Here is a 15,797-nt window from a genome sequence, read left to right as displayed (position 1 = left end):
AGTCATGTAGACACTATAGGCAGGGCAGACAATCTCAAGAATTCAGCACCTTTTTTTTCAGTGGGCCCTACCTTAGAATGTATGTTTCTCAATGTAACAGAGTTAGACTCATTTATAATTTCCCTACATATGACTCTTCTGTCCTCATTTATCTGAACCTATATTTAGCATTATACTCATTAAATATATGTTCTGGAGACTTAAATCTTTGGCTCATTTATGTGCCAGTAAAGCCCTGAATTTCATCAGACTTGCAACCAGGACAACTAAAAGGAGATGATCATGCACAACACCAATCCCAAGGAACAGAGAGTGTCTATAACTACAAGCGAGATAGTTCCATCCATCTGCCCCATGGATTCCAAGAAACCCCTCAACTGTAAACAGAGTGGGCATCACCATTCCCAGATTCTCAAGATTGGGGAATTAACAATGGACTAAATTATACTTATTATTAATCTATTATAGATATTATTATTTTAGCAATAGAAGAATTTTTGTCACTGATGTAAAGGCAGTGGCCACCAGAGGTCCTGAAGGGAGGGAGAGGGAAGAATAGGTGCAGTACGGGGGCATTTTCAGAACATTAGAATTATTCTGCCTCATATTGCAATGACAGATACAGGCCATCATATATTTTTGCATAATCTCCAAAATTGTGTGTAACACACTGTAACCTATAATGTAAACTAGAGTTTATAGTTAGTAGAATGCTTCAATATGTGTTCATCAATTATAAAAAATGTACCACACAAATGAAGGATGATTTTAATGTGAAAAAGTGAAAAAGTGTGGGAGAGGGATGGGGCAGCACATATGCATATCCCCTATATTTTTATGTAATTATTTTTATAATCTAAAACTTTTAAAAATAAAACAAACATTAAAAACTTTTTAATAGACTAATGTATAGTATATTAAAATCTAGATAAAGTAAGTTACATCCCCTTACTCATTATTTATTTGTGTCCTTCACAATTAGCCAATATTATTAAATAAAGAAACTCAATGAGGATGGATATGACAATTTTACCATTATTTGAATATTATATGTTTGAATACATGGAAAATCCAAAAGATGAAACTGAATATTTACTACATTAAACAAGATAATTTAATAATGTAGCTAGATACAGAATTATATAATTCAAATTTCTCATATCGAAAAATAAAGCACTGTAAAATAGTGAGGAAAGAAAAGTTTTATTTCAACAGAAAAACAACTCTTAAAAACCTAGGTTTAAATTTACAAAAATATTCAAAAAATATCAAAAATATCAAAAATATCAAAAAATATTGCAAAACATACCTACAAAAATATCAAAAAATATTGCAAAACATGCCTAAGTTACACAAACTTAATTTGAACAAACAAAATGCTGTATCATGTTGTACTTAGGAATAATAGACATTCTAAAGATGTCAACATGTTAAGGTTTGTAATTCTCCACAAGTAAACAGACACATAAAAAAGTTCTTCTAATTAAATCAATAGCAATATACTTTTTAACAAAGAAAATTTTTTCATACAAAAAAATAAACATGCCAAATGTGGTCAAGTGAATTTGAGCAAAATAGTAGGAGGAAAGGCTGCCCAGGTAGTCCATAGCAGAAAGCTGAAATAATTAAATAATGTTACATTGGAAAAAGAATAGATAGATTAGTGAAACTGAAATACATAACCCCAACATAGGCGACAATTGATAAGAGACTTCAGAATAAGGTTAGATTGGTATCTCAAATTATTGGCAAAAATGAATTATTCAAAAAAAAGTTTTAGGGACAGTATGTAGCGATATGGAAAAATATTCATTTGACCCTAATAAATACCAAATAGATAAGAATTTAAAGGAAAAATATCTATAAATATAGTAGAGGACATTTTAAAAATTATTTTTCAACCCGTCAAATGGGAAGAGTTTACAAGGGCAGTTAAACGTGAGAATATTTCATGACAAGAGTAAGAAGATGGGGAGGTTAAAGACTGAAGATAAATAACAAGGAAAATAGTACACTAAAAGTGGCAAGTTTCTTAAAATTATGGTGAGGAGAATGACCTGTGCTTGATTTTCAGGAATCTCTTCTGAGTCTGAGTATTTGTGGATATACAGGAAGACTAAAAAATGTCCAACCTCATGTTTTAGAGGAGCTTGGATTCCTATGATCAATGTGTTTGAGAATTTAATTGTTCCCAGATATCTTGTCATTCTTCAGGCTTATCAAATCTCTAAGAGCAAGGGATGAGATGGTGATGCAAAAGGAGGCTGGTGATCTGGGCTAGTATCCTAGAAATTTATTGGGTTCAGGAAACAGAGAAAGATTGCAGTAGGGGTAGTTCTGGGAATCTGAGTCTCCTTACATGTTTTATGTGTGAGCATTTCATAAGTAAGATTAGGTATATATATGTATTTATTTTTGCAACTGTTAAAAATGTGACAATATTAGTGATGCTTATGAAACTTTATTAAATAATTAACAGATTTCAATTATTTTAAAATAGGAAAATAGATTGATAGCTAATATAAATATTTAGAGCACATTGGCCACAAAAAATGTTAAGAATAGTGAAGCCTTTTTGAGTCAAGAAATCATTGTAAAAACTTAATTTTAAATCAAGAAAAGATAACATGAGATAATGTATATCAAAAATCTAATATTTATGTAAAATTTTTATTTTTAGCATATATAATATTAATGAAAGTTAACCTTTAAGAATTTATTTCATTTTTAGATGTGTAATTTGTTAAATTTAGTGTTGCTTCCATTTAGACCACACTTTGAAAATTCTTCACATTATGTCATGATGGATTAAAAACAGAAATCTTATTTTGCCATTTCAAAATATCAGATAGAGGCCAATTCCCCAAAATTGTATAACAATATAAATGGTAATCATTTTTAAAAATTCAGATATAATAAATAGCACAGAGAATGAAGGAAAATGTTAGGAAAAAATAAGTCATATAAGGTCATTAATCAAGTTAAAATGAATGTAATCAGTCGGTTCTGCAACATTTGACAGCTGGGACAAGTATAGAAGTGGCCAAATATATGTTGAATGGCATTCCTTTCTATCCAAGAACCCACAGAACCTGAGACTAGGGTTTGTAGAGCCAGTAATAAGATGACCAAAAACAAACTAATGAGTCCTTTGAACCCTACCCAAATCACCTCCAATCCGAAAGCATGTTTCATTATGTGTTCCTGTGAGCTAATATGGGAAGCTCTGATCTCCATGGCCCAGAGGCTTCAGTCCCTACACAACATGCCCCACAGAGATATTTCCACATATCACCCAGTATTGGTTGACTTGAACATACACTACTAATATTACAGCAGCCATCCTACATACTGGGATGTGCTGACACCCTCTTTCTGATACCACAGAGCAAGAATAGACCTTGGCCACTGTTAATTAGTTCTTCAATCTAATTTGAGTGTGTAAACCAGACATCAATTTCTGATGCAGTATGCTTTGCTGGGAAACAATCCAGGGAGATTATTTTGGAAATCTTCTTGGTGGGTATCAGAACCAGTACCTAAAGCATGCACCATCCCCACATAGTTCCATGAAGACCTTATTTTCCTTCCCTCCAAAGATGGAGAATTTAAAATTTGATCCAGTATACTACTTTGAATTTTCCTTTCTGCCCTTCCTCTTCCCTGCTATATCCTGGAAACTTTCTTCATATCTCCTTGGAGGAATTCACCCAGACACTATCTAATCATCCAAAAAAACAAAAAATAAAAATTCTATTAAAAGAAAAATTCCAAGATAAGCTATTAAGATATGTGTTGAGTGTGTGTGCACTTAGCAAGTGCATGTGCACAATTAAATATTGTAAAGTAATGCTAGCCTTATCATATAATTTTATTAATTTATGTGGGACAAGAAAAGAAGAAAAATTATCCCATAATTTAGCTATGAGGTATTAGGTTAAAAAAAAAAAAGGAAGGAAGGAAGGAAAGAAAAATATGTGCAATTTAATTTTGCTTGTCATCCTACTCATTTTTCTCCTGGAGTGATTTTCTGACTGCTGCAGCTGCCATATCTGTGTTCACGTTTGGGGGAAAGGAATAGTATTTTAATTTTTCGTATTACAAGGATGTTAGTTAATATGGCTAATATAATGTTTGAAATGTTTAAAGAACACCAAAGAGGAAAAAAGTAAGTTAACTAAGATGTATTCTCAGGTATATATAGAATGTTCACTAATATTTGTAAGTCTTATATGAACAATGAATCTGAATTCCATGATTAATTTGTAATAGCTCTGTTATGCAGATTGGGCATAATGGAAACATATGCAATCATAACTCTGAAGTGTAGAGATGTCAGAAATGACCCTAAAGTAGGGGTTCAGCTTTTTTGCTATACAAATGTGTAAGTCTAAGCTGACACATGATTTTGGAGGAATACTAAGGCTAAAGATGAACTTCAGAAAATTTCTATTTAACAGTCTTCTATGAATTACTTAAATTTGAGAGACAAGAGTTCATACACTAATATAGTATCTTCAGGTGCCATGTATATAAATCATGAAAACTTCCAGAGGAAATGCCAGTGCTGGATGTAAAGTGTTAGCTGTGCCATGCTCTGAATGTCAGGGAGGGGAGAAGAGTGGTCTCAGAAAGATGCTATGTGTAAGAACGGAGAGTTAGCATGAACTCATGGGTGGGAAAAAAGAAAGAAGACCTGAACCACAGTTCTTTTCCAGGCAGTGCAATGGAGACAGAAACACATGAGGTGGCTGATGTAATGTCTTCAGAGAATATTTTATTATGCTGGGGAAACTGAAGTCTGCTAGTAGGAGCCATTTTCAGTAGCTCAATAGTAGGATTCAACTGAAAAGCTTCTTGCCAAGGAAATTTGGCTTCTAGGACTTATCACTAGGGAGTTCATAAGGAACAGTGCTTGTTAGCGTGGAAGTGGTTTTTGGCACCAAGCATTCTGAATAATTAAGGCATTGGATCAGCCTTGGAGACCAAGAGACCATGTAGAAAGGAGTCATTGCCCACAATTTGCTGTATTCCTGAGGGAATTCACTTTTTCCTTCCCTGCTTCATAAGCCAGATACAAGGGATGGAGTTCTAGGAAATCAGTACATAGGACTGATCTAAAAATACATTGTTCTTATCACTCAGTACAGCTCATGAGTCCAAGAAATTTTACCCTAGAGAAACACTGACATATACATATAAACCTCTATACATTCATTAGTAAATCATATTGGGTTTTTAAAGTATGAAAGAGAATGAAGATCTATCTTTGTTTACACAGTCTTTGTGAGCGCTACACTTTAAGGGATTTCTTAAAAGCTGAAACACCTGAATTCAGAGTCTGACATTAAACAGTAACAGGTTCACTTGGGAATCAAGATCCTTGAGTTTCATCTATTTCTTCAGCTGTGTAACAAATCGTTAGGAGAGTAAAGGTGGTGCTTCTCATCATTGTCCAAACAGGAGATTTTTTTCTACTTGTCTAGACTTTGTAGGAGAGGTTATATTCTAGGACACAAAGAACTACATGATATGCTATAATGTAAGAGTCTTCATTGTCATGCCTCTGCTAACCGCAGCCCATCTTAACTATTTGCCTCAAAATTCCTGAAATGAAGAAGGGTATGAATGTTTGTGAAGGTAGAAGTAAATATTTTCATAAATATGGCCCTTATTAATAAAAACTAACTTCTAGTCTCTAACTTAATTTATTAGACACATTTTTTAATAATATTTAATAAATAAGAAGACTTTCTGTTATCAAAGAAACTTTCTTTCCTTCACAGGGGACAGTCTATTTTGGTGTTCTAAAACTTGTAATCCAAATGTGACACAGATCAAGGGGCTAGGAAATGATATTTAAAAATTGACATTCAGAGTATAAACACAGGCTGTTTTTCAGATTACCAATCTGTGCTCCTGATTAAAACAACAACAACAAATAGAACATTCTACTTAACTGTGAAGATTATTTAGGCTGTTCATAAATATCCCAGGCTTTTCCTTTTTTCAGCACATGGTTATATTGCATTTCATGGACAACTTGTGGAAATTTAAAATAGTATCTTGCAAATCTAAATAACTGAACTTCCTGTACCATTTCAATTACATTTCTAGGAGACATGTTAAAAAATTTCTTAGTAACCATGTTCATAATAGTCAGAGTGTTCATTAATTCATTAACAGGATAATGGTTGAACAAATTTTGAATAATCCCTAAATGGAGTATGGTATAGCAGATGCAATGAAAATGAATCTGTAACTACCTTTAGTAGTCAGTGTAAAATTTAGCAATTTGAAGTGAATTTTTTTAATAAAAGGGCAGGATAGAAAAGATTCTCAAATGTAGATTTAATAATTGGCAAAGTTTTAGTTCTTGGAATGGGAGGTAAGTTTACAAGTATTCATTATTTCTGTAAATAAATATTAAAACAATAATTTAAAATAAATAAAAGATGGTATAAAAGTTTGGTTATGGCTGAATTCTAAAGTTCTGATTTTATTATAAGAACTGGTTTCTTCTGTTTATCTGTTGTCTTTGCTTCCTTTGTGTTGGTCGCATTTTCAGTCAGGCTCTTTCACCTCACTGTGGTTTAAGATTTTAGGCAGGAGTTCTGGGTCTATCTTCTTTGAAGTTCTTTTAGGAAAAAGAGAGTGACTTTCCTAAATAGTCCAAACAGAAGTACTATTTACATTTAATTGACTGATACATCCCTACCTCAATCCTTCCAACCTGAAGGGAGAGATGTTTTCTGATTGTCCAAATAGGAGTCATATTGCCACCCTTGGAAGAGAACAATACCCAATTCATTTGCCTATACTGAAGATGGAGAAGATGTGGTTCCTCAGTGGAAATCAGAGCGCAATTACCTGAAGAAGGAAAATGGACTCCCATCATGTACAAACAACCAGGGCCCACTAAGACAGTTTTTATAACATATTCTTGGTATCCTTTTAAGGCAGTTAAAAAGTACGTGCAAAGATGCTTACATATTGTACTGCAAAACAACACATGCCCATCAAAAGCTGAATGCATCCTCCATATTCATGGTACATTGCACACAATCTTATGGAAAATACCAGACTCTATTTTGGATGCAACTTATCATTTTCAACATTCCATTCAATGTTGTCTCCCAATGTCTTTGATTCTTAGGCTATTAAAACACATCAATAAAAGAGAGTCCTAGAGGAATATTTTTTGTACCAAATCCTGAGTTCACTTCTATCTGCTCTCATACCAAGTTCATGATCTTAGCATAGTTCAGACAGAACTAAATCTACTTATTTCATTTACCATTACATAGGCAGGTTTTCAGAAAAGGTAATTATAAAATTTTCCCTAACCTTTTTTCAATTTGGTTATGTTTGCTTTATTCATTCATTCACTTACTAAACAACTAATTATGAAACACATTCTCTAAATTGTTTTTTATTAAATAATTTTTATGGTAGATATGGTAGAGAAAAAGCTAGTCATGATTCCTGTTCTCAATGAGTGCTTACAGTTTAGCAAACTTGCTAAGAGTTTGAGGAATGAAAGTGGAATTCTTTTCTGTTTTCTATTCCTTATGCAAACTTTCCCTGTTTTAAATTTCTCTAGTAATTGCATGCTTCAGTCAGGGTTTGCAAGTGTATGAGTTTTAGGCACTAGTGCTCATGTGGCCTTATGCAGAAAAAACACTTTCCTGCAACTGTACTCTTTGGGTTTCATTTTTTTTTTTCATGATTTTACTCATGATTCTTTGAAACGGCTTGTTTAGCACCTTCTAATATTCTTTTCTATCTCTTCCAGTTCTTCATTTGTTGGTATAAGACTATATTCTGTTATTGGCTCACTACCCCAATCTTTCTACCTGGTTTGCTTGGGTGGTCTCATCCAATCTTATTATTCAATTATCCTTTAAAAACAATGATTCCTAGATCTAGTTCTGCAGCCATGACTTGAATTTTACACTTTTTAAATTCCAACTGTCTACTAACCATTTTCACTTGTATCTTCTCTGGACTCCTGAATTTCAACCTGTCCTCATTATCTTAACATTAATTCTAAGCTCACCAAGCTGATATACCATTTCTTAGCCATTAGCTATGTCTTTCATAATGGTTGTTTACTAGTACTCCCTGGTTTTCAGTTAGGGTTAATGTGAGAAAAATGTGTAGAAAGAGAACAACTCATGGAATAAGACAGGCATTGATAATGATTCCAACATTGAACTTACTACATGAGGAACCTGGTTAAGCTGCTTTATTTCTATGTTTCTGATTTCTCTCCTACAAAATGTCACTATTAGTACCTACATCATAGAATAATTATATTGATTAAAAGATGTAACTTATGTCAAGTGCTAAATCCAAAGCCTAGTATATAATAGTTATTCAAGCAAATATTTATTGAAGTTTTTATATCAAATTTAACACAAATGCTTCCTTAATAATACCTTTAACTAACAAGAGTTAGTAAAGCAAATAAAAATAAATTAAAAAATATGAAATATCTATTCAGTTTGAAGCAATGTTTATATATATATTCCCCCTAAACAGTAATTAATATATATATTAATCCTCAGTCCTTACAGTCCTTACCTTACAAATTAAGTCTATTTCCTAATAGAGGGAAGGGTAACTTAGGATATTAGGTATGTTTGGAATTTTCTTTGATGATTGCTTCCTCTTTTTTAAATGGCCTACTCTTTCTTCTATATGTTCTCTAACTCCATTCTCACGTAATTGTGATTTTTCCCTTTTTCTTGGTAAATGGCCTTCTTGAGACTCTTTACACCTCCAAACTTTTGTTACTGTGTATGAGAGTTTAATTTGGTAATCTTGTAGTTTCAATAGACAAACGAAAAGTTTAACTTCACAAAATCTGGAGTATTTCTAACTAGCAAAGGAAGGAAAGCTTTAAGGAATCATACTATCTAGGATACCATTATCTTACATCCTTATGTCTTAAAATATTTCCTCTGGAATGTAGAGATGAACATTTTTTTCAGCATTTTTTAAACAGGCTGGTATCAAAAAAGGGATGAACAAACTTTACCCTAATTTAGACAGTCTTATAAGTGATAAATGATAGATTTTTTCCATTTTTATAAACCCAGGGATATATCATTACAGAATAACCCCACATAATCTTCTAATATACTTGCATATATCTTATGACTCTACTGCACCCACATCTTTGGAGAAAGGAATAGAAGAAAATGAACAAATCAATGATTTTAGAGATTAGCTGTTAATATAAGAAATAAATAGACTGAAATATAAACTTTGGAAAAAATCAATCTTTTGAACACATTATATGTAAAAAAATGTTAATGTTGTATGATGATATGATACATTCCTTTCAAGTCGTAACATTTCTTATAGTTTCTTGAAATGGCAGAGTATAGGAAAGTTTAAAGATGCTTTAATGTAAGGCAAATGAGGATAAGTCCTCACTAAGAACTATGGGTGATAGAAGAGATTATGTCTAATGAGAAAGTAGAGAAAATATTAATGCAAGTGAGGATCTTGATGTAGTTTCTAGATAATGCCAGATTTTCATATTTGTTTGGCTGCATTGAATAAAATACTGTATATCACAATATAGAATTATTACTCCTCACATGTTTCCAAACATGATAGCTAAAGAATGTAATTTAAGTTGACACACACTTTTGAGATTTGGTTAGACAATTTGGACAAGTATTTTTCAGAGAGCATTCAGAGCACACATAATGACAAAGAGAATAAAAACTATTTAAGGAAGGTCAATGATAATATTCCCTATGGTGGGGAGTTCCTGAAAATTTGCCCCTGCCCAAATTCCTTCCCCTTGAATCTTGTTAACAGTGTTCCTCCATAATGCTCCTGCTTATCTGCCTGATAAGATTTGAGGAAACAAAGCATTACATGTTACTTTCATGACATTTGGGGCAACCAGATATAAGAAGCATAGGCAATGGGTATTAAATTTTATGACATCTTTTTGGATGGCCAATCTTGTTTGAAGAACTGAGGTAAGTACAGTAATTATTAGAATATGTGCTATTTTACTAGTACTAATTTGTCTCCATAACATTGTAACCCATTTTTTTGTCACAAATTCCTTTGAAAATCTGTTGAAAGGTGCTACATACATCCCCGGGAAAAAAATGAGCTGCATTCATATATCAGTTTTGAGAGAAAATAAAAAATGTAAAACTTCTGTTTGAATCCCCTTAAAAAGCAAGGATTAATGTGAAAAAAAAATCCAGTGCTTAAGGTAATCATTTCCTTCTATCATGATCTGGACTTTGGCGAATTTACAACTTTGAAATTAATGGACAGTAAGTATGGTTGGGTTGGGGTGCACAACAGACTAGGTAAATTGTTAGATTATATTTAAATATGTAACATTTCATTTTATATTTTTACTTGCATATAGTGTGACTTCCAATATCATATAGGCAAAAAAAGATACAGAAAAACTTTTTTGTCCTTGGATATAAAGCCCATGATGATGTTCAATTCTAAATTTGAAAAACAAATTCCTTTTGAAAGAAGTGACATTTCAAAGTTTTATAATCATTGACTTTTCCAGGACAAATTTAATGAAAAACTCAGTTACCATCTAGCCACTATCCCTATTTTCTAAAACCACATCTCCCTCCTTCTTTTGCTTCTCTGCTCTATTTCAGGAACATGAGATTTTCAGAACCAGTATCAAACAAATTCCATTGGGGATTACAATTATGATTTGATCCCAAATCAAATTCCTACTGACAACCCCTCTTACCCACCAACTCAGGTCTAAAATGCTTAAGCTAAAATTTGAATACAAAAGCATGAACTACTGATTAAAACTCCTCACCTTTTCATTTAGAAATGTAACTTCAGGGACTCAGTGTTCTAATGGGTGCTTTTCAGAAAATGGAGGATAAAAAAGATGAAAAAGAAATGAGGATATTTGAGATATTTTATTACCAATTAGAAAAGAACATTTCTGTTTAGTATATGTCATGTACTAAATATTAGTAAGTTGTTTGAAGGTAGAAACAGATTATATAGAAGGCATAACTTTTTCGTGTTTCTCTCTTTGATCTGGAATATATGAGAGAGATTATGCAATGAAGAAGTGGGACATATTGGGAGCCAATAGTGCCTACAACTTAAAGCAGGAGAATTGCATCCAGCATCCATGTGGAATCTGGAATCTAAGCTCCCTCTTGATATAGATGTGGAATTGACACAACCATTCTAAGGTCCACAGGATGGAGGAATAGAGTATGGATTAGAGTGGACTTACTGATATTCTATTCATGAACTATTGTGATTAGTAATTGAAGAAAATGTGGCATTGGTGTGGAGAAAGTGGCCATGGTGGCTGCTGGGGGTAGGGAGTGGGAGGAAGAGATGTGATGTGGGGGCATTTTCAGGGATTGGAGTTGTCCAGGGTGGTGCTGCAGGGACAGTTACCAGACATTGTATGTCCTCCCATGGCCCACTGGGTGGACCATGGGAAAGTGTGGGCTATGATGTAGACCATTGACCATGAGGGGCAGCAGTGCTCAGAGATGTATTCACCAAATGCAATGAATGTCTCATAATGATGAAGGAGGTTGTTATGAGGGGAGGAGTGGGGTGAGGGGGGTGGGGGGTATATGGGGACCTCATATTTTTTTAATGTAACATTAAAAAATAAATAAAGACAAAAAAAGAAGTGGGACATATATATTTATATATATGTATAAATATGTATAACATATGTAATGTATACATATATACTCAAATAAGGCATTATTTGGGGGGGATGGGGAGTGTTTGACTGCATTAACTTAACAACGGCAGAAAAATATATCTTTAATGCTGAATGGCAAACCATGAAAAAACCTGGGTCCCAAGTAAATAATAAATTGAAGTAAATAATATTGAAGCAAAAACAAATTGGAGTCATGTGTCTAGATTTCACATTCACTTAATAAGTCAAAATAATAACAGCAGCATCAAGTCAAAGCTAAGAAAGAGTGGCATTTAAGGAGTGTTTCAGGAAAGTATCACCTTTTAAGCTAATTTGAGTCTTGATGACCCTTGAACTGTTACCAAAAATTGAGTAACAAAGACTTAAAGTGACTTAAGAATAAACCACTAGACTGTCTCTGATGAGGAATATTTATTTTGCTTAAAATAGCCTATATCATTACACAGTACTATGAATTAGTTTGCTTATATAATTCCATAAAATCACCATATATATTAACTCCTTTATTTATTTTTGGTTTTAAAACTTTTTATTGCAGTAACATAGCTATAACCCAAAATTTCCATTTTACACTCTCAATTATGCATTTCTGTGGTATTAATGGCATTCATCTTATAGTGCTCCCATCACTAATAGCCATTAGTCTGCAGAGCAGTGTAGCTCAGTAGTTTGAGTTCCTGCTTCCCATGTACAAGATCCCAGGTTCCCAATCCCCTGTACCTCCTACAAAATAAATAAATAAAAGATGGCTGTTGTTAATAAAACTCCTTCATTTTTGCAGATAAACCATTTCACACTTAGAAGGACATTTGAAGAGTGTTTCAGGACAGTATCACATTTTAAGCTTATTTGAGTCTTGATGACCTTACAAAGTGTTATCAAAAATTGAATAACAAAGATTTAAAGTGACTTAAGAAGAAACCACTAGCCTGTCTCAGATGGGGAATATTTATTTTTCTTAAAATAGTCTACTTCATTACACAGCACTGTGAATTAATTTGCTTATGTTATTACATAAAATCGCCATATATTAACTTCTTTATTTTTGTAGATAAACCATTTCACACTTACATCTTCTCCTCATTCATGAAATCATGCAGCTGCATAATAATGTGACTGAGTTCATTCTGCATGGGTTGACCCAAGATACTTTTGGGAAGAAGATAATGTTCATCATTTCCTTACTTTTCTACTTGGGTACCTTGCTGGGTAACTTACTGATTATTGTCACCATCAAGACCAGCAGATGCCTGGGAGTCCAATGTACTTCTTCCTGTTCTACTTATCCTTATCTGATACCTGCTTCTCTACTTCCATAGCCCCTAGAATGATTGCGGACGCCTTTTCAAAGAAGACCACTACCTCTTTCAGTGAGTCCATAATCCAAGACTTTTCATTCCATTTCTTTGGCTGCCTGGAGATCTTCATCCTTATCCTCATGGCCATTGACCACTATGTGGCCATCAGCAAGCCCTTACACTATGCTACCATCAGGAGCCGGTGGGTCTGCAGTGTGTTGGTGGCAGTAGCCTGGCTGGGATCCTGTGTGCATTCTGTAGTTCAGATTTTTCTGGCTTTAAGTTTACCTTTATATTGTCTCAATGGGATTGATCACTATTTTTATGATTTGCAGCCCTTTTTGAAACTTGCCTATACAGACATCTGTGCGATCAATTTATTATCGGTGTCATTTGCACAGTTAGTTTTATCATGCTGATGGTTTCCTATGCTATCATTTTACATTCTCTCAGATACCACAGTGCTGAAGGGAAGAGAAAAGCACTCTCTACCTCCATCTCTCACATCATCATAGTTATCTTGTTCTTTGTTCCTTGCATATTTATATACACACATCCCGCAACCACCTTCCCCATGAATAAGATGATAGCTGTATTTCAGACAATTGGAACACCTTTACTAAACCCTCTGATTTTTACACTGCCAAATGCAGAAGTAAAAACAGCCATGAGGAAGTTATGGAGTAAGACATTGATCTCATATGACAAAGGATGAATAGACATTTAAATCCTTCTTCATAGTTTGGATTGACCTAGAAAATTTCATGGACAATATTTTCTTGTTACTGTGGTTTCAAGATATAACCCTATCTTAGAGCATGAGAGTTAGTTTCTTCACAAAAATAGACAATGTGAGCATATACACTGGTTAGTATTGAGTCAATTCTACGTAGAGGAAAAGATAACCCCAGGTACAAAACTAAGGCCCATTGCCTTAGATGTTATTCACTGTTGTCTGTCTGCCTGCTTAGTATTACTCTTGATTTTGATTTGGTGTTTCTCTGCCCTTCTTTATGTTGATGTCTGGTGTTTTCTGTTTAGAGTTACCCTCTATATATTTATATCCTCTGACTATAGATGTGTCCTCTTCCAGACTGTTTCCTTTATTTGATATTTCAGCCCCAGCATTTCTGATCAAAGATTCAGCAGAAAATTTGAAATTCAAATAATCATAGAGGTTTCATGTTGAAAGGGGCAGTGCATATAATCTAGGTGATCTCCCTTCTAATTCACGGGTTTATACTTGACATCTTTACCATGTGTTAATCCTAAGCAAGTATTAGGAAAGTCCAAGCATGAAAGTGCAATCCTTATTTTAGAAGGAAATGATATACATATGGAAATTGCAGGATCAAGCTAATTAATACAGGGAACACTTCACATGGGATGGGATCTTGAATATAAGTCTAAAGACTGAAGAATTTTTTAAATGAAGGCACTCATCTTTGACTTGAGGTTTGATGTTCTGACAAGTTTATGTGGAGTTATACACAGGATGATAGCAGTATTCATTTTCTAATGCTCCTGTAACAAATTACAGAAAATTAATATTTTATAGATTTTTATAGCTCTCTAAGTTGGCAGTGTGAGGGAGATCTTACTGGGCTAAAATCAAATTATCGACAGGGTTAAGTTCTTTATTGGAGGCTCTTGGTAAGAATTATTTCCTTCACTTTTCCATGTTTTAGGGGATGCCACATCCTTTTAATCATGGCCCCTTTCCTCCACCTTCAAAACCAAAAATGTTGCATGCCTTTAGACTTTTCTTCTACTCTAACCTCTCCCTGAATGTCTCTTCTGCCCTCTCTTCCAAGTTTAAGGACTCTTGGGATTACATTAAATCCACCTGGATAATTCAGTTTAATCTCCCTATTTTATGATCAGCTGATTAACAACCTTAATTAATTCTATCTGTCATCTTAATTCCCCTGACAGTATGGACATCTTTGGTGCCAGTATTCTGTCTACTACAATAGCCCCCAGCAAGTGAAATAAAGATGGAGTAAGTTCCTTAATTTTCTATGGGAGAAGGGAGTAGAAGACTCAGAGCATTGAGAATGTAGAATCTAAAGACAAAATATAGGTGAGCTGACTATCTTTTCTCAGAGGATCCAGAAGACACTACTTTCACTTAATAAAATAAGGAATGCACTGGTAAGAGGGTCACTAGTGTTTTTAGATACTTTGTGGAAATGATAAATTAAGATGCTTTCCTAGAACTTTGGTTCCTGGTATCAATGAGAATTATGAGATTCTAGAATGGCAGATAGCAGCAGTTAATAAATAGTAGACAGCAAGGACAAAATATAGTCAGAGGCTTTTTTCTGCAGAGTTCTATGAAAATGGAAATGGATAATGGTGCTTTTAGGAAAAAGATGAATGGACAACTAACTAGGATATAACGTTAATTGTTTAATAATAATAATAATAAGACCTAATGATAAAAGCATTAATGTCAGTTACTCCAGTAGAATACTGTAATTTCTCACCCAAGTGCAGAATTAAATGATATTTCAGACCGAAGGTCCAATGATCCAATGGGATATTGGGTCCCTTTGAGGCAAGACCAACGTAAATATTTATAAATATCCATTTAATAATTATCCAAAAGGATGTATAGTGCCTGTGTAACTTTAAGTAGGGAAAGAAGAATGTCTATAATCTTCAAGGATTATTAGATGTGACTTCAAAGCTGACAATGATAGCAAGGAACCCCAAATTCTATTATGGATCATTTGGTTAAAGTAGGCCCTTATAAAGGCCAGGTAATAGAG

The 15,797-nt window shown here is 33.7% G+C and overlaps 1 pseudogene; it reads left to right on the top strand.

The window, feature by feature from the left end:
• The first annotated feature begins 12,819 nt into the window (after nucleotides 1-12,819).
• Nucleotides 12,820-13,738, top strand: LOC101441259 (olfactory receptor 4C16-like; annotated as a pseudogene).
• Nucleotides 13,739-15,797: the final 2,059 nt, after the last annotated feature.

The sequence above is a fragment of the Dasypus novemcinctus genome, chromosome 10 (genome assembly GCF_030445035.2).
Source record: "Dasypus novemcinctus isolate mDasNov1 chromosome 10, mDasNov1.1.hap2, whole genome shotgun sequence".
Lineage (NCBI taxonomy): Eukaryota > Metazoa > Chordata > Mammalia > Cingulata > Dasypodidae > Dasypus > Dasypus novemcinctus.
Note: the sequence above shows the minus strand (reverse complement) of the source record. Positions and strands in the feature narration are given on the sequence as shown.